The 21,180-nt window shown below is 39.1% G+C and overlaps 1 pseudogene; it reads left to right on the top strand.

Moving 5' to 3' along the window:
- Positions 1-302: 302 nt before the first annotated feature.
- LOC148737509 (uncharacterized) overlaps positions 303-21,180 on the top strand; it is a 30,720-nt pseudogene continuing 9,842 nt past the window's right edge.

Here is a 21,180-nt window from a genome sequence, read left to right as displayed (position 1 = left end):
CGAGTCCAAAAATCGATTTCGTTAAAACTTTGCGCATGAATCTTTCCTACTCTAAAGTTAATCGAAACCTCATTGGCTTTTCAAGAATTGTGCATAATTGAATTTTTCGATCTGGGCGATATTCACTGCAGAGAAAGTTAAAGCAGAGAGTTAGAGGTCAGTACGTCTAAAAAACCCGAGGAGAGAGGTGGCAAGCAAAGCTTTTAACTTCCAGATGGGATGATGAAGACTTGAGTAGACAGGACTGTTTCGCGTAGATGACGACCTGGCAACGCGCGCTGACTCATACGATCGCGGGTACGATGGAGCTATATGAGCAGATGCTACCAACAAAGGTATACTCCTATCATAAGATTGGTACCACCCCTGTAAATGACACTACTTGTAGGTTGTTTGGGAAAAGAACAGACAGTATGACACACAGGGGATGTTCAGCGTTGGCCCAAAGTAAATACCTGGAGTTTACGGTGTTATACTTTGAGCTTTTGCAAGATCTTACGCTGGTTGACGATGACCTCCCGTGGTACTCCAAGATACAACTCAAGCCACTGTACGAATCCCAAGATGTGCAAGCGTTTTGGGATGTTCCCGTCTATGCAGAGCATAACGAGGTGAGGGCAAACCAAGTGGATGCGAGGATGGCCAATCAGTCGGGAAAAGACAGTGAGTACCATCGAGAAAACACTCAAGTATGGACCGCTTGGATGGGATATGAAAGCACAGCACAGGGGTTATAAGATCAACCGATACAACGGGATCATAGATTTGTTGGGAGGCTGGAGTGTAGACATGGAAAGATCCCTTAGAATGCTCCCAGGTTCTAGATGCAGAGAAATATTAAGGCTAATCCAGAGAGCGCTCATTTCAAGTACGCTCCAGATCGCCCGGATATTCAAGGCTGCTGTCTAACTGACCTCAAGATAGATTGTAAATAGTTAGCGAAATTGATGTTGACCAGTGGTCAGTCTTTCTAGCAAATGTTAATACGTAGTTTTTAAATTAGGTTTTTAAAGGAACACGAGCTATCTTAATTAGTGTTATTACTTTTCCACTATTTTTGCTCGTTGTATATTATAGAAATTTCTAATCCTGGTGGGAACATAGGTTACGTTGTTACGCCCTGTGTTTTTTCTTTTTTTTAGTTAGCTCAGCACTAGAAGTTCAGTACTGCGATAAAAATAATAAGAATATTAAACACACAAAGTAGAGAAAAGAAAATATTAGTTACAAATTCTCAATCTTAAGTTTAAGTATGTCAAGCAAAAAAAGATTCCCCATGAAGGTCATATCCCGTATTTTGTTTTAAAGTCTGCAGAGAAACTAGTACGAAATATTAAAAGTCCGGCTGTGCATTCCACTGCTTAGCTGAGAAGTAACAAAAGGAGTTAAGACCAAAGCTAGTTTTATTAGGTTTACTGGGGGAAAGAATTTAGTTACCACGAAGATCATAGGAAGGGGACCGGAGTAAATACATATTCATATAAACAGGAAAATGAGCGAAAAACAAACTCATATTACAGTAAGAGGAAATTCTGAACGCGCTTTAAAAACTAGCACCTATAGCGGGTAGAGTTTTGAAAATAGCAAAAGTTCTCATAGGTTTTGTTTTGGCTCGGCACGTGCAAATCTGATAAAACTGACGGCGTTTGTTTAACTGAATTACCAGCCTTCGCGTTACCGCGGACATCCAAAAAAGCTGGACAATATAATTCAGGAGATGAAAGGCCAGAAAAGATGTAAGGCTTTTTCGATATTCCTACTGGTTCCAGAGGAAATCGGTGTATTGTGAAGTTGGACTAAAGAAAATATTATCGACGAGTACTCTGACCAATTTTCGTCAAAATCCGACAAACTACATACCTTTTTAATTCGTTTAAATAGAGTTAACTCGCGTTAAAATAGACATCAAGGTTGCGGCTTCCAAAATTGACTGTAAGTTTTTGTCGAAAACCAAGATTGAAATGTCAAAGGTTCAAAAAGAGTAAGCGTCATTTATTATCTATTCATTTACTTTATTTTTTATCCTATTTTACTTGTACCTTGTGGTCAGAAATGTCCGGAAGTTAACTTGCGCGTTTCCTCTCTTTAGCGCTTTGTCACATTGTCTTTTTTTACTTGCGCATGCTTCAGTGCGTTATAAATTTCGTAGGGGAAGGATTTTTGACAGCTTGTGGCTGTCTAAGTAATCTTTGTTTCGATTTAATGGATGTTTTTCGAAACCTGCGATGCTAGATATGGAAAAGAAACTAGATAATTTAGGGTTTGCAGTGATATTCAATCCGCCTGGGCACTGGGATTGCTTCTACACCTTGGCTGCAAAGGCTCTGGGCATTGAAACCCAGAGCATGAAGAACATGACTCTTATTTCTCAATGTTTTGGGAAATGTACAAATTCACTTCTTTTGTGCAGTACAATACAACTGTAAACGAAATATGCAAATCAAGATCTCAGACGAAAGTCCGGAGAAAACCGTCAAAATTTGCTGAAGACTTTCAGATTATTACACGGTCCTAACTACGCTACAATAAAAATGGTGATTATTAGTCTTTAATATATTCATTTATGTGGCGTTTTTGTTTTTTTGTTGTTTGTTTTTTTTTTTGCGATGTACACTCGACTGTTAAGGTTCTATGGGTCTCTAGCGGTCCAAAGTCCCAGTCAAGAGATACGAAAATCCGTTTGCTTTTTTGCACCTTTTATTTCATTTGGCGAAGTGTTAGCTTCTCTTCCAGCCCATAACATTATTTTACTCATTTCATCTATCTTGGCCTATTCCAGGGTGTTAGCTTTGAAACTCTATTTATTTTAATTGTACTTTAGATTATTGCTTAACCGCCTATTGTCTATGCTTAGTTAATGTTTATCTACGTCACGGTTTATTTTTCTCGATTACTGTAATTGGTGTGAAAATGTTACGCAATTTATGTCAGTCATTCGCTCATATTACGGGCTTGCGACAAAGAGAGAACCATGTTTTGATCGCTGTCAAGAGGTCGTGCGCTCCGCTACTCAGTGTAAAATTGTTTTGTCTACTCCGCTACCCGCGCTTTTCAAATACGCTAGGAGCTCTACCAAAGTTAGTTACCTATATTGTTTATGCTCGATTTAGTTTATCGTTTCCCTCATTATTAGTTCAGTTGATTTCAAGAATAGGTCATTGTGCTGTGTCATCGTTTGTAAGTCAATTAATTAGCTTCGTTTCATTTTCTGTTACCTTCTAGTTCGAACCACACACACATAATTCTACCACATTCGCTATCGCAATCACACCAAGTATTCAGCAACTACCTTATTTATCGCTACCTAGCTATGTTCCACTTTGTATCACATAAAATTAAAACATTTGGGATTGTTACACGTGGCGCTTGTGCGTTCGTTTTGGGGCTCTATGTACTGGCTATCCTTCCACTGCTAAGCGACGCTACCCTGTGATTCTCTGGAATTCACACAGGGAGGTGGTCCATAGTGAGGTTGGTGTCCTTTAAGTTATTTTTTCAGTATTTAGGATGATTTGTGCACCATGTTGTTACCTTATGCATCTGTTTAAGATTTTTTTCTTAGCATTTTCCCCCACCAAGCCTAGGTTATTCAAACTTCTGAGCGATATTCCAGACAAACCCTGCTTTTCTCAATTGGAAATTACTACACTAAACCCTAAAGAGAAAGCATTGTTTCACTGCAAACTCATCTCTTTTGGAATTACGTTTGTTCAAGAAAAAGAAAAAAAAGGAAAGAAAGAAACGGGAAAAAGAAATCGGTGAAACATTCTTCTTCTTTTAGGAATGAGGACGGAAATTTTCAATTGAGTAAAGCCGGGACTAGAGGAGTGCGATGCGAGTTGTCCACGCCTGAAATAATCTTATTACACCCATCCCCGCACCCGTTTCACCCGTCGGTTGCTCGTAATAAGCATTTGTCGTAATTTGACCTATTTAGCGGTTTGTTTGCAATTATATTCGGTTAAACTTCATTCTGTTTAAACCCTATCCGAATTTAACGTATTTACTTGCATTCTCATAGAGAAGAAACTTTAGTCAACTCTCTCACGATACCAAAAGCCCGCGCTTAACCTGTTCGAAAAGCGAAAGAAAAGAAAAACGTCGTTGGTAAACACAGTTTTTAAATAGAAATGAAATTCAATGAGAACTAAACCCGAGAAGACTTTAAATATGTGACATTTACCTAAAAAGCCATTTGCGAAGAAATACTAAATTCTGAATTCTTGATCGTAATGGCGGCCGTCCAGAAAAATTTCTGCTTAAAATTTCTTTGGAGAGGAGTATGATTAAGAAAAACATTCGCTGTCAGATGCGGTTATTGACCATACAATGCACGATTAAAAGGTCTAAGGCTCGTCAAACACGACTATTAGTGATTCAGTCACGATTAATAGCCGTACTTTCCAAGATTATTAATCGTAATGGAACACTCTTTGCGACTAATAATGGCAAGAAAAGCCCTTTGCCATTAACAATCTTAATTTTGGGACTTGACGCCAAATAATCGTTGAATTTTTCTCTCCGCAAATTAATTTTTAATCTTAATCGTGTATAACATCGTGTCTAATGTTGCGTGCGCACTCTTTTAAAGTTTCCTCATCGCATTTATCGCAGTGATTGTCATGTTAAACGTTCAGTTAACTTGACGCGTAGTTTAGTTTTTCAGTTGTTCAGTTAATTTTAACCAGGCTAATTAGTTATTGTAATTGCTCACCCGTTCAGTTTTGCCACATATATACCTTAGTTACGGAGGCAGTCAAGGCATAAGTCTTATGAACATTCACATAAGTTATGTGAATATTCACATCAGCATAACTGTTTTGACTTTTTGCAGCTTGCTTGTGTTGTCGTTCGTTTGTGAAAAGTTTTACCAGTCTGGCTGATAATGAAGTAAGACGATTGAAGTTGGGATGTTGGGAACAAGTTATCTTTAGGGCTTGATTTTTATTAGCTCTAATGGTTCGAATCAAAAATCCTTTTTGTATTGTAATCGGTTTCTGTGCCACGTTGATATTACTTAAGGGCTATGGGGTGTCCTAGGAGAGTAAATGGGCACTGGTGCGAGAGGGTAGAGGTATGCCTAATTCTGCACAGGAAAGAGCGAAAGGAGGAACTAGCTCAATGGATACAGCGCTGAACTGTTGTGCGGAAGGTCGAGGGTCCGAGCCCCGGCCTGACCAACACTCATGGACTTAAAATAGTTGAGAAGAATATGCCACCTTTTTATAAGATCAGGAAATGGTTAGATATTCTAGTCTTCTCGGATAGGGACGAATAAATAGAGGTCCCGTCTGCTGCAAGGTTAGGGGTAGGAGACGTTAATTTCCCACGCACGAGATTACTGTGTGATGGATGTCCTTCCCTGGGGTGGGATGGGTGGGTTACTGGGCCCGCAGTAATTGATGTAAAGCTGTTGTGGTGTCCCTGCCTGTCGGCAAATCTAATAAATCAGATATCTCCTGGCGCGGAACTGAGTTCTGTACTACATCTAAACATCATTTAAAAACTTTTATGAAGTCCCTTAATGCAGCTAGAGCTGCAAAGAGCTGGAGCTCGGACAATCCATGAAATATTAACTTATGAATGCGTTACTTACAGGTGATACAACTTGGAGTTGTTAGTGAAGACTCCAAACGGTAGCTCCTTAATTTGGATATTATTCAAGGACCTAAGAAATGGAGATAGCTTAATTAAAGATCTCTCCTTGATTCCAAGAGTTAGTCGATGTCATTGAGTCCTTTTCACCTTTTTTTGTGAAAATTGAGCTAGATAACTTAAACTGGGTATGTGTCAAAGTAGGATTTTAAGAGTGTTGCGAATTCTCTTAATGAACAAATGTGTAGCAAATTAGTAAACTCCTAACATTTTAAACACATTTAAAGTCTTTCGTATAAAACCTCAAAATAGAAAATAATCCCAAATTTTTTTCCAGATTCTTCATCATGTGGCACGTTGGGAGCGAGGCAAAGTTTAGAGGCTGTTGCGGATGTATGATTAACTAACGCGTTCTCAGCCGATACGCAAGGTGAAAATTTTGCATCTCAAGTTTCATTGACTAAATATTACAAAAGTATGGGAGTGTAAGATTTGAGGGGATAACATACGTCGTGAAATAGCTACAGTAGGCTGAGGTACTGATTGGAACCCAAATCCCAGTAACAAGAATAATAATTTAGGTGCGCATTCAACATTTTGTTTCCTTTTTGCGTTTTATTTTTTGTTTTTGTTTTTGGTTTTTGTTTTTGTTTTTGTTTTGTTTTTTTTTTTTGTTTTTTTGTTTCGTTTTTGTTTCGCTTTCGCTATGTTTGTTGGTCCATCTGGAAAAAAAATGAAGTTCTGTTTTCCATCCTTTTCTCTGTGCTAAAGATGCCTGACTGAGCATTCCTTGAACCTTGCAAAATATCTGCACCCTTGATACATTTTGGTCTGGTGCACTTATTCTAGAGTATCTGACATTGAGAAAATGACAACTAACTGCAAGTGATCTTTCCCATTAGAACGAGAAGCCCAACTAAACACAACAGACATAAGGAGTACGTTTCGCCATTGCAATTGAAAAACGGAACGAATCTTTTCTTACAGCAAAACACATGGTGATATGTGGTCTTTTCATGCATTTTAATTCGGTGGATCCAACATTTTTATTTCCTTCCCTCGAGAATGATTAGTTTCCCAGCCTATCGAGCCTGATTATTATTGTGGAGATTTCTGCTTAAATATTAGAGTTGAGAAAGTTCCAAGAATTTAAGGTTTGACTTAACTTTTGAAACCAATCAAAGTCAACTTGTGATAAAATTTAACAGAAAGCACAATTTGGTTTTATTATGTCAGATTAAAAGTTGTTATTGAGTTTGTAGTATGGCCTGGCTAACCTGTGTTACATGCACAAAATATTGATAGAAAGAACCACTTCCTGGAGTTAAGATCCTTGTCTCAAGGACATAGGGATGGTGTATTTTTAACAATCTTTGAGGAGTAAGTGCTCCCTTTTGAGATCTTTACTTACTCATTTTGAAATAAAAATAGGTCTTACTACGAGAAACTTCAGTCACCTTAAAGTAAGGACTGTTATCAGTTTTAGGCAGTATTTGTCACTCACTGTCAGTGCATATTCCTTGTTTTGAGAACTGATAGTTACTCTCATTTTGAGTGATATCAATCCTCATCTTTAGAACTTCCTCTTCCTCACTCCAGGACGCATAAATAAGAAAAAAAATCCTTAATTCAAGGTATCTGGAAACATATAAACTTAACAGTGCACTAATAATATACGTATACACAGTGCGAGTTACACCATTGAAGAAAGAGCATATCGATTGATTGAACCTATGCTTGAGCTTCTTTCACTGCAGTTCCCACTTGTGAATCACTTTCCAACGTCGATACAGCTCCAGGAATACCTAACAAGCCTAAAAAAAGCCACTTTGCGAGCAGTTGACCGTGAACGACACTTCTATATCGGACTATCGGCGAGCAGCGACTCGACTCGTTTGAGCCCGCGGTTAAAATTAACAAAGCATCAGCGTTTTAAATGTAAAATATATAGGTTGATAAAGTTTCAGAAGTCCTTAACAAAATGTTGCGGTGGCTTTACGGTAAATAGCGGGGCGGTAAATGTCGATCTCAGGCTAGCAACGTAGGTGGTTCAAAAGCGCCGTCCATATTACATTTTGCGTTCTGCTTAACTTCTTTTCTTTGTTTTCTTTTTTGCACACAATAATCAGTTTCCTGGATTTATACATTTAAAAATAGAAGTATTGACGCCATAGACGAAATATACGCTGCAAGAGATAAAAGTGTATTCGGAGATTGGGCAAACTTTAATTAATTCACAAATGAAAAACGTCTACTTCTGTACTCTTTCAAGATTATCATTGGCTTCTTTTTCACCCCAACACTATTCTTAGCAACAAAGGTCACCATTTCGTTTGTTTATCACTCGCCAAAAACAGTTACTATCATATGCGTTCAAAAGCCTAAAATAGAAAGAATTTTACTGGAATCGACCAATCGAGCGAGCGAGCACGCGAACGCCATTCATCACATCATACCTACGACTCGCTCTTGCGCAAGCGCAGTTCACGAGTTAATACAGGGCTAGTGATTGTCCTGAAAGAGTAAATAGGAACTGGGACAAGGGGGCTGAGATCTATCTATTTTCGCACGGGAAGAGAGAGAAACCACTAACTCCAGTTACCACCTGCTACGGGACTGAGAAAATGCTACTGAAGTAACATAATTTAAAAAGTTTTATGAAGTCCCTTAATGCAACTGAAGCTGCATTGAGCTGAAGTTTGGAAAAACAATACGATACACGGATAATTTTTTCAAATAGCCAACTTTCTTCAGTCCAGCATATGCATTCGTTACATGCAAAAAGTCAAAATCAATTATTTTTATCATGATTGCTTGCGTTAAGGGAAAAAACCCGTGGAAAGTGTTCCTATTACTTGTTTTGAAACTAAATTAGATAAGTAACGATTCAAATCGCATTTCTGGTAATATACAAAACCGTGATTTCAAGATTAATGTAAATTTGTCTTTCGGAACAGTTTTTTATAGGTATTGTGGTTGATATTATAGCCTTTGACTGGGTGGCTGATAAGGGTTGAATAAATTAGATTAATAAAAAGTAAACAGCGTCCCTTCAACAACCTTTTTGAAACCTGTGATACCGATGACAATGAGAATGGTATTTCTATGAAAATGTGGAACCGGGTTTTTGGTGAATACCTTGAGTAAATTTAGATGTTAATGTTTTCAGCCTGTCATGGGGTCAGTATTAGTCCTTTAAAATTTTGTGTCGTGTAGCACGCAATAGATGTTTTTTTTACACACAACTCGCACAGCTCGACAAATCGAATGAATATTTCATTACACAGCTGTTTTGATGTTATTTCAGTGTAAACGTTCATTGGGGTTTTGAAATGGTTTTTCCTTTTTTCTTTATAGAATAGTTCGTTATCAATGGCCATTAAGATGTGTTCGCTTATGAAAACGAAATAGATGTCCTCAGAGAGCGGAATTGGTCACCCACCATAGTTACAAATCTCATTAAAGTATCCAGTAACTGATGAAAAAAGATGCTTACCTCCGTTTAACTCACACGCTCTAACAATGCCACTCTCTTTTAATCTCATATTATGGCTGCCGGAGACCCCTGAACTTAAACACTCTAATACTCAGCTTTTAATTAACAATTGGTTTATGCTTTAGCGTGCGCTATCGAGTTATGAAGCCCTCGGGAAGTTTGGAGAGCACGAAAGAAGCGTAATCGTTGCCGGAGGCAATACCTGAGGGCAACTCTACCTTCTTAAGAGCTCTCCAGACTTCCCACGTGCTCCATAACTCGATAGTGCACAGCTCAAAGCATGAACCAACTGTTCTAGTACCTAGCCGATTGAATTGTGCATCAAATCCGACGCGAAAAACGGACAACAATATCAGTTGAAGCGAATCGTGACGGCGCCGATACCGAGTCTCCTTTTCTGTTGTTTTTCTCTTTTTCTGCCTCATTTAAGAGCTCTGGCCCAAGGGAACAGGTCGACAAATTGTCTTCGTTTTGGGACTAGTAGGCTGAGTCTCTGTTTGTATCCATTATTGTCGCGATGTATATTATTTTTCCCCGCGCTAAGAATGGCCGCTCGCGCGAAAAAAAAAATTTCTTGCGAAGCGATTTGCTCCCGCTATCAGCGTGCACTATCAGGATTTTGAGCACGCTTACGTATACTGAATTTGATTGCGTGGCTCTGCTAGCTATGTTCTAACAAAAATTGGAGCTTTACAAACTCTTTCTGAGGCAAGAAATCAAAGAAGGAGCTTAACACCTATGTTAATGAGATTGCACAGTTAATAAAGAGATTTAGAGGTCATATTCTAAACAATCTGTCAAATATTAGCTTATGAATGTATTACTTACAGGTGAGTCAAATTGGAGTTGTTATTGAAGGCTCCAAGTGGTAGCTCCTTGATTTTATTTCCATTAAAGTGCCTATGAAATGGAAATAACTAAGTTTAAGATTTATGTGTTATTAACCAGGCGTGAGGTCAAGATGGCTGGATATCCAGCCATCTTGACCGAACAAGCTTGGTTAATAAAGGATTTATCATATTGCAAAAAGATTTCGCTTTATTTAGAATAAATAATAACCTGTTTGCTTCGAGTGCAGGGAAAGAAAGCCAGCTGTGTTTGTAGTACAACAAACTCACGAGAGTCGTTTCTGTTTTATTTGTTTCTACTATCTTCTAATGCTTTTTGCGTTTCTGTGCCGAAATTGTCCAAGAGTTACGAAAGTAGTTCTGATTCTATTTCTTTCATGCGCGGGATCAAGGTGGGCAATCCCGAGTGGGCAAGAAGGGCCGATCTTGCATGCTCCGGCAGCCAATCAGAACACAGATTTCGCTTCATCTTGCCCACGGGCGCTACTTGCGATGTATAAGTAACGTTAATGGGTGGTCATGATTCCTAGAGTGAGTCTATGTTATTGCGTTCCTTTAGAAAAGAGCCCGGGAACTGGAGTTAAAGTTCTATTTTATAAACACATGCACATAGTTTCTAGCAAATGTGATGAAACGCGTTTTCTATATTTTTGTACTTCAGCTTTTTAGTCAGAGGCGGTTGCACTATATATTGACCTCCTTAATTGCAATTTTCCTAAGCGGAAGAAGTAGCAATGGAGAAGTCCTCCCGATTTTGAGCTCTAAAAGTTACCAAAAGAAAGTTTCGGTGCTTGAACCTGGAAGCCTAAAAGTACATAGTACAAAGATAAGTGGGCTGTTCATGTTTTCAAAATTGGAAAGCTGCACGGGACAAAAAAATGCCTTTTTACTAGAGCTGGATAGTGTGTTCAAAGATTACGATTTTAACCGAGTGCAAATTGACAAAAATCGTTGATAAGCCAGTACAGTATTAACTCATTTACTTTCGAAATATTTGACATCTGACCTCTCCGTATATTTCAAACCGTTCACAAAAGCTCACGAGTAAAGAAATTGCGAAAGATTAAAATGGGTAAACTAGCTGTGTGGGTTCAGTTGTGATTAGACATCGAAAGAAAGTACCACATCACAATCGTCTGCTTTGAAGGTGCGTGTTTGTGCTATTCCATTCAAAATGCAGATGTATCTACCGTGTCCAGAGAGGTTTTCTGGACTCTGCAGTGTGACTCCCAACAGCTTCCGCAGTTTTTTCCGGGTGATGTATGTGGAATCAGTTAACAGCTTAAAAAGATTGTTGTTGAGATCATAGACACGAATTAAAAAGTTAAAGGAAAAAATGTTGACCCTTTACGAGAAGCGATCTGTCTAATACCTCGCCACGGAACTAGACGAATTAAACCCATTCACTCACGCAATAATGAGTGCGCCCGAAAACTATTTAATTCTCCCGTAGAAGGCAACTAGTACAATGATTTAATCGAGAAAGGCTGAATTAACCAAACCACAGTTCTCTTGATAACCACACTGTTAACTTTCTTTAAAGCGTAATCTTAGGTGAGCAATTTTGACAGGATTTTCATGTCGTGACTGAGCCCTGATAAGGGCTAACTACTCCTGGGGGATACATGACATCTAAGATCTTATGATCACATGGCATTAAGTCTCGTTCACTTTTACTTACCCCGTTAAAAAGGAGTCATTAAGTGAGAAAGTTTGAAATGTGTTGTTAGATAGAGCTTTCAACTTGCCCCACCCTCCCCACCCACACTCCTACCACCTTGGCCAGTGTCCAATTGTTTCTAAATATATTAACTTTAAAATCATTCTCCGTATTACAATTTTCGCCGAAACACATACTTGTTTTACATACTTGTTTTACTGCATGAGTAACACACCGTCTCTTCGCTCCTTACAATTAATATATTCTCTGCCTAGCATACAAGAGAATCGCTCAGACTGGGCGTCTATCACCCCCTCGGCGAATAAAGTGGCACGTGTCTCTGGGATATTAAAAGAAACATCTTGCTTTTTAATTTTCAAATTGAATCAGCTCTTTGCAAGTCTCAAAAAGCGAACAGTCACGACGGACAAATTCCAAGAATCAGCAATATTGTTTTAGTAGGATTGCTGATTTGAGCAAACAAGAGGCTCCGAATAAAATTTCGGTAAGGACAGGTGTCAATCAGCCACAGTTTAAAAACAGGGCGTCAGTGTATTATGAAAGACAGTGGAGTTGCCGGCGGTTTAGATTCTCTATTCTATAACCTCAAACTGCTTCCACACGTGTATGTTACTGGATAAATGGCGATCTCAAAAATTGCGAGAAACACCCACACGAATCAAATTAAATGAAGAACTCTGATCTTGGAAGCCCGGTCCAAAATGTCAATGAATGTCACTGTCAAGTTATATTCGTGCGGCACCCGAGTTAAATTATTTCTGAGATTGCCATCAAGTTGGGAAAGGAATTCACTAGACTGGAATAACTCGGACTGTTATCGTGTATTAATGAATTAATTAATAAAATCTTCCTTTTGTCAATATATTGCTATTTTCATGTCTCTAAGTATGTGTGAATCTGACTAAAGAATAAAAATTTAGAGGGGGAGGGTAGTTTTCAAAAGCCTTCCAGGGCTCAATTTGGGATTAGAACACAAAATGCAGGTAAAAGGGGTGGCTAGTTTTTAATTATTGGGTTAGTGCAAAATGTTTTGGGCTCAGCAAGACCAGTGCCATCATTTACTTGCCCCAGGGTGCTGAAGTGAAATGAGAATGCTGGTCACTTGACTTGTGCTAACCCTAACCCTAACTGTAACCCTAACCCAACTGTAATCCTAACCCAACTGTAACCCTAACCCAACTGTAACCCTAACCCAACTGTAACCCTGACCCAACTGTAAACCTAACGTCAAAATACAGGAAAAAGGTCAATGGAACTGAAGCGATTTCTGCAATCCCAACCCTAACCATAGGTTTAAGTCGAGACTCGCCATTGCTGCCTCCTGAGGGTGTCAAATACCTTAGTCAGGTGATTTTAATTTTTTCTTAAAGTAACTTATGAAATCTATAGGGTCGTCTATTTGAGGTTCCATTTACCTAGAAAGCAATTATTCGGGTCTCGTTCCAGTCTAAATATTGTCAATAAAATCAAGAAAGCCGTCGAAGCTCCGTGTAGCGGTGCAAGTGCTTCCAACAAGTTCTTTATCGAGTTCAAGTGATGTTTCGCCATATATAAATCGCCGTAACGTGCTGTGCGCTCTTTGTCGCACATTGTCTGAAATCCTTTACTTGCGGCCGACATATACCGAACAGAAGGTCTGGTTATCACTTCTAGTGATAGTCATATCCAGCGTATGGATACAATCAGTGATCGCTTCTGGCAGGTCTACGTTCAATAAGGCACGGCTCTAGAAACTACAAAACTCGGTCAAAATCACCTTTTTGATATACTTTATACAAATCAAACGAGAAATACAAAACTTTTTTTCGATTTCTCTCGCCTGGATGAATTCTGAAATAAGTGCCACCTTTCTTGACATGAAGTGGATTGTTTTCAGCTAAATTGAATTATTTGGATTTGATAATCCAGAAAAAAAAAACGCTCTAACCCGTTGCATACAATTCGTATTGGGAACGTTTATGGTGCAGACTCTTTCGGCAAAGGTCAGCTTCTCGTTCTCGTTTGGTGGGGAGATGGAGTTTGTGAAAAGGGACCGGGGGGGCATGGGGGCGGGGATGTAGAATTAGACCGGTGGTGTTTTTTTGCTCGCCAGGCGTTGACTTTTTTTCTCCACCGACTTTATATTTTTCATTTGCAAGTAGTGGAATTCTGCCCGAAACTGCCTCAGTCCGTCCCATTACTCGCATGGATGTTAGAGCAGTATATAAAGATTTATGTTGGTCGTGGGTACTTACAGTTCTCTGAGCCATGTAGTCCTTTTCAAAACTGCCAGGGGCAAGTTCTTAAACTGATTATTGGACAAGTCCCTTTCAACAAGAAATCATTTCACATCAGGTGGTTAGATTTGCACTGTTAGATAATGCCTAGAACTTTACACGACTCTCACCGGGTGGAGAGGGCTCAAAAAGTTGCTGATTTCATTTTCACCTTGAAATACATAAGTAAGGATGGGCCTTAACGTTACCAAATATCAGTTAACTATGATTTCCTATCTCATTTGAGACAAATAACATCGGTCGATAAGGTCTCAGGCAAGGCCCCTTTGATAAATAAGAAGTGGGACTCTCAATACAACTAGCTAAGATAAAACTCTTTGGTAGAAGTATTACATAGACAGATAATTCAAGATTTTTCTGGATTGGAACAACAAAAGGTAATAGTTTAACCGGCTCTCGATTGCCCTCTTCCCCTCCCCCCTCACTCATAATTTAATCGACGACTGTTTTAAATAGCTACATAAATAATTAAGTCGACATTGTATTAGAAATCATACTTCACTTCAAAAGCCACTCCCACTAAGCATCCGTGAAGTATTTTATTGCCGCTACTTTCGCTAGAATGGTTACAATCCCATCGATAAAATTTATGTCCCTGACAACGAAAATAAAGCAACAGTATCTAAGGCTTACCAAAGACTTAATAACGAATCTTTCGGTAAACTGAAGCTTTTCACACATTGTTCTATCGACTTGTGTCCATTTTCTCTTGTGAAGGTCACTTTATTGATTCATATAACATGAATATACCCAACGAGAACATCCGATTCTGAATGGTCCAAACGAGTTAATTGTTAAAGCAAAACGACCACATTTTCTATCAGTTTACTGGCGTAATAACCTACGCGGTGCGTAAGAAGTCGCAATGGGGTTTACCCCAGCGGTCAAAATTAAAGAAACCCAATGCTCTCTGACCTTTTAGATTTTGTCGGCCTTTGCCAGTCTTCAAAAGTGAAGCAGTCAAGACGGACAAAGTCCTAGAATGAACGAGTCTTTTTTTCATGGAATTGTTGATTTGAGCAATAAGAGACTCCAACTAATGCTTCGGTAAGGAAGGCTGTTAATTAGGCCTTTATAGATTATAGTAGTAAAAGTAGCATATTATGCTAGTAGCGCTGCTTTTTTTTGGCTAAATTATGCTAAAATGATGCTCTTTTTTTCCAAATTATGCCCCTTTTTTAAATTATGCTCTTTGAAAAAATGCAAATAAGTCTAAAAAATACACTTTTAATTACAAACCATTGGTATACAAGAAAGAAACGCAACAGATCCACAATGAAATTCAAATAAACATGTGGTTCATGTTAACATGCAGACTAGTACTGGACCATACTCTCATGTAGCTTATCTGTGAGTTGCCTGATGAGAGGTTCTGGGACCAACATGGCGTACAATGTGACTTCCGGTTCCGGTGCACCCTAGACCCGGGCTCAGACCGTTTCAGACGCCGCTCAGTGATTCACAGTGAACTACAAGTGCTACTACTTGAACTAAAAAATTGAAACATCGAATAAGGTCACTAAGTGCTTGGGAGAAGAGATGAACAATGATCAAATTGTAGCATCAAAAATGATCCGAAAATTATCAAAATATGTCAATTATGCTAGGATTGCTACATGGCAAAAATTATGCCAGTTTGCTCAAACTATGCCAAAAATTATGCTATCATAATCTATAAAGGCCTAGTGTCAATTAGCCACAATTAAAAAAAAAATACCGACACTGAAGTTGCGGCGGTTTGTTCGATTTTTTTTAACCGATTTCTCTTGTCTTCAAGTACGTAGTTAACTATTACTTCATCTCTCATCTGAGACAAATAACATTGCTCGATTAGCTTTGAAGGAAGGTTTTTCGATGAATATGAAGAAGGACTCTCCATACAACTAGCCAACATAAAACTCTTTGATAAGATTATTGTATAGACAGTTTCATAACTTTTGAGATTTATTTAAAAAAAACAGATAAACAAACAAAAACAAATACTTTATGTCAGCGTAAAGAGTGGTACGTCACTCGCACCAATCAGATTGCCGCATTTTGCATTTTGGTGTGTCAAAAAACCAATCAGATTGCCTCATAAGGGTATATATCACTTTCTAATCAGATTGCCGCATTTTTAAAATTTGGTGTATTACAAACCAGTTAGATTGCCGCATTAGAGTACGAATCACGTTCCAACCAGATCAGAGCATTGGGATGTTGCTGCGCAAATCAGAATGCCGTTCCTCATGCCAATCATGTCAGGAAATTAGGGTACCACGATACGTTGCGAAGGAATCAATCCAAGTTTAACACATATCAAGAATGCATGACATTAACAAGACTCGTGAGCTCATCTACTCAGTGTAATGGTTCATGCATGTCCTTCGTAAGGAAGTTTTCGCTATGATCGGTTGGGATTGGAAAGGTCGTCAGGCCGAAATGTTTCTACCATTTTCAAGTTCAAACCTGTTTTGTGAACCGGCCCGTCAATTACAACGCACGCAAAGTTCTGGAAGGCAATTTTTGCTGACCCAGATAAAAATTGCGAAAAACATTTGCATAAATCATATTTGATTGTTAATCTTGTTTTTGCCTCGTGGTTGCTCTTTTTGCAAAGGTTGAAAAGACCAACAAGTTATATTGAATTTCTTCGTCGACTGCCTTAGTAAATATCGGTTTCTTTGCTTCTAGAAACTCTCCATGAATTGAATATTGTACTATCCAGCTACAATTACGTGTTTACTTTTTACTCGCCACTATGGACTAGACTTTTTCCGATAAAATTCTATTTTCCAGTAAACATCGTAAGTTTTATGACACATTGTTCTTTTGATTTGTGTTCATTTTCCTCTAGATCTAGTGAAGGTCACTTTATTTGTAATATGAATATAACAAACGTGAATAACTAGTTCTGCATTCGACCGTTTAGTCCAAAGTTCTTGTCCAGAGATAGAAAAATCCGTTTGTTTCTTTTTTGCACCTTTTATTTTATTTGGCGAAGTGTGGCCTTTTGTTCCGGCTCATAACATTATTTTACTAGTCTCACATATCTTATCCCATTCCGGTGAGATGGTCCATACTGAGGGTGGTGTCCTTTAAAGTGCCTATAACACCTATTTTTTCGCATCAAAGTATAAAATAGAAGCATGTAGAGGGTGTCTGGTAAGATTTGGGAGTGGTTCTGATGTGTCTTTGATATTTTCCGAGGCGATAAAAGTCCGAAATTGTAGCGAACTTAGGCTCCACGTATCTCTTTGCCCGCGTGAAAGAGTACTGGTACCCAAATATTCGTGACGTCAAGGTAGTAAGACCAAGTTTATTAGTTCAGAGAGTCAAAGTGAGTGTGAAATCTATTGTTTACGATCTTTAAGCAAAAAAATGCCATTTTGGTGTGTAGTTTGGGTTTGTTCGAATACCCCTGACTCGAAAAAGAATATTTCGCTCCACGACATTCCTTTTGAGGGCGATCAAAGGCCAGTGGCTATGAAAAGGAGAAAGAGGTGGATTCAGTTTGTGAGCGCAGTACGCTAACTGGACACCGACTGTGAATTCGCGCATATGTTCAATACCGTAATTGTTTATTTATAAGCCGATCCTGGCTATAAGCCGAGACCCTAAACTTTTAGCTTTCAGAAGCTGTTGGATTTTTATTGAAAATAAGCCACAAGTAGACACCGACTTCAAACTCACGCGTATGTTCAATACTGCAATCATTTGCCTTTAAGCCTATCCCGTCTATAAGCCGATCCCGTCCATAAGCAGATCCCGTCCATAAGCCGATCCCGTCTATAAGCCGATCCCGTCCATAAGCCGATCCCGTCCATAAGCAGATCCCGTCTATAAGCCGATCCCGTCTATAAGCCGATCCCGTCTATAAGCCGATCCCGTCTATAAGCCGATCCCGTCTATAAGCCGATCCCGTCTATAAGCCGATCCCGTCTATAAGCTGATCCCGTCTATAAGCCGATCCCGTCTATAAGCCGATCCCGTCTATAAGCCGATTCCGTCTATAAGCTGATCCCGTCTATAAGCCGATCCCGTCTATAAGCCGATCCCGTCTATAAGCCGATTCCGTCTATAAGCCGATCCCGTCTATAAGCCGATCCCGTCTATAAGCCGATCCCGTCTATAAGCTGATCCCGTCTATAAGCTGATTCCGTCTATAAGCCGTAACCAAAAGTTTTGTTGAAATATTTTGAAAAGGTCCAAGCGAGTTGTCAACTGAGACGAATGATATACTTAAAATGTCAGTAAAGCGAGCTGTATTCAAAGTATCCTGTATTAGTTCAAACACTTCTGAAGTGGTTTTCGCCTTTTCGGGCATAGTAGTCAGGATAAAATGCAATGTTAGGAAGCAAAGCCTTAGCTGATTTCTGTCAGATAGTGTTACTTTTATTCATTCTTTACGGATAAATTCTGCGGATAAAGGTGAAGGAATTGCGCAGCGATTCAAAGTGAAACGGGCTTGAGAAGAAATTCCAGATGAGATGATAGAGAATTCGTCTATAACACGCGGGATTTTGAACGCGCTCAACGCGACAAAAGATGATAACATCCACACGGACAAAATTTCCCTAACTACCGGAGGATTGGTTGGCCTTGAGGTCGAAAGCAAAGAAGATGACGAATTAACACTCATTCTTGAAGTTATCACTTAACAAAGCGGCTCCATTCAAATAAAAGTGATTGGGTAACTACAACTTTGCGTAAGACCAGTAATCTGTGTAAGTTGATGATCGCACGGCTCTTAGCCGAATATACATTACATTTACTGTATTTTCTCGTAAGAATCTTGTTTTTTAAAGAAATACTCGGCCGTAAGCCGAGCCCCTAGTCTTGTTAACGTTTGATTAGTTCTCAGTGTATTTTCGTGCAAAAATGGCTCAGCCTCGCAAATAAATATGGTACATTTCAAGCCGCAGGATTTCTCAACCGATCGGCTCTCTCGTATCTTCCATTACAGCCGGTGATTTGAGAGAATGAGAACATTCTTTGCTCTTTTGACATTAATGCCTTCTGTAAAATTTAACAAGGACTCGGTGCATCAATTGCCAGAAAAACACCTAGTCATCCATTCACAAACTAAACTAGAAGACTAATTACAGTTTGTAAATTCCCGCTCGAAACATCTAAGACGATGCACTGATTGCAAAATATACGTTTCTGTATGTGTTCAACCATATCAAACAAATTGCAAGTTGTTTTCTTCAAAACTAAGTCTCACCTAAGATTTGAGAACCCGGCTTGAGAAGACGACGATGTCCAGCTTAAACATATATGTGGTCACTAAAGGTGGAAAAAATACACCTAACGTACCACTTTCCGTAGATTCGAGACCTTTCAAACGACTTGTTAACATTCTGTCCCATTTCTTTTTGTTTTGGATACGCTAATGGCTCGTTTAAATTTGGCACTTCTATGTTGTCCTCCTTGACCTCCATCTCACTGCTTTGAGTTGTAATTTCGGATTCAATCGCCTCGTAGTCCGGAATATAATTAAACTCCGAGTCATTGGAGAAGAAACTTTCGTCAGAAAAACAGGAATTATTGGACATAATGACACGAACCTATGACCGAAATAGCCAGGTAAATTACTAACTACAAAGCCCATTTCTTTGCATGATAAGAACATATGTTTACTACTGTGACGTAACGGCACCCAGTCCCCTCTTGGTCGGCCAAACAATTTATCTTCGGATTATAAAGCTTGATAACAAATTCAAAAAACGGTAAAACACCTCTAATGTTGCTAAAACATGTTCTAGAGTCAATACATTTTGATGTGAAATAATACAAAATAAGTGTCATAGGCACTTAAAGTTATTTTTTAGTATTTAGAATGACTTGAACGCCATGTTATCACCTTATGCATTTCATCAAGATTTTCCTTTGCATTTTCCCCGATCAAGACTAGGTTTTTTAAACTTCTGAACAATATTCTTAGCAGAACCCTTTCTTACTCAATTGGAAATTGCCAGACTCAGTTCTAAAAAAACAATGTTTCACTGCAAACGCATCTCTTAGAGTTAAGAAAAACAACAACAACAACAACGGGGAAGGGAAATCAGTGAAAGTGGAGTGCGATACAAGTTATGCACTCCTGAAATAATTTTATCACATCCATCACCTGGCACCGCCCGTTTCATCTGTTACTTGCTCATAAACATAGGTTTCAGCTTCGCAAAAGGCTGTTATTTGGAAGCAATTGTCGTATTTGGACCTATTTGGCTGATTGTTTGCAGTTGTATTCAGTTCAACTTCATTCTATCTAAAGCCAATCCGAATTTGACGTATTTACTTGCATTCTCATAGAGAAGAAACGTTATTCAACTCTCTCTCTCGCGATACCGAAAGCCCGCGCTGAACTTCATCGAAGAGCGAATTAAAAAAGGATACCTTCGTTGGTAAACACAGTTTTTAAATAGAAATGAAGTTCACTGAGAACCGAAATCCGAGAATACTTCAAATAGGTGACATGGTTAGCTCAACCGCCGCCTGGTTAGCTCAATTGGGAGAGCGCCGGACTGCTGTGCGGGAGGTCGAGAGTTCAATACCGGCCGGACCAACACTCAGGGTCTTAAAATTAACTGAGAAGAATATGCTTCCTTTCTTTAACATCTAGAAATGGTTAGATATTCTAGTCTTCTCGGATAGGGACGAATAAATGGAGGTCCCGTCTCCTGCAGGGTTAGGGGCAGGAGACGTTAATTTCCCACGCACGAGATTACTGTGTGATGGATGTCCTCCCCTGGGGTGGGATGGGTGGGTAACAGGACCCCCGTTGATACCAGTGTTTACTACACTGAAGGGGCTATCCTGTATAAATATAGATGTCTGTCTGTCTTATTGCTTAATTGAAAAGCCATGTGCGAAGAAATACTAAAACCAAGAGAATGATAATAAGAGCATTTGCTGTCAGATGCGATTATTAAGCAAATGATGTACGATTCCTATATTCGGAAATGGACTGCAACTTCATTGTTCACTCTCAGTAAAACTCAAGAAAAGCACGATGCTCATCGCATGTTATCCAACACCAGGAAAATACCCATAAATAGTCTGTTTTCTTGAATGTTTTTCTATAGTTTTCCCGTGCGCGCAAACGCAGCGTTTCCCAAGCGTCTTCCCACAGAATAACTAAGGGTGAATGCCAGGAAAACATGATGTTTGTGATTGTTTTCCTGCTCCACGAAAATATTATAGTGTATAGCTTGATTTCCTAAACGTTTACCTATAGTTTTCCCGTGCGCCCGAAAGCAGGATTTCAGTTTCGAAGCGTTTTACCACAGAATTACCAACAGT

This window comes from Stylophora pistillata, chromosome 2, assembly GCF_964205215.1.
Source record: "Stylophora pistillata chromosome 2, jaStyPist1.2, whole genome shotgun sequence".
Lineage (NCBI taxonomy): Eukaryota > Metazoa > Cnidaria > Anthozoa > Scleractinia > Pocilloporidae > Stylophora > Stylophora pistillata.
This window is presented reverse-complemented; position numbering and strand designations above follow the sequence as displayed.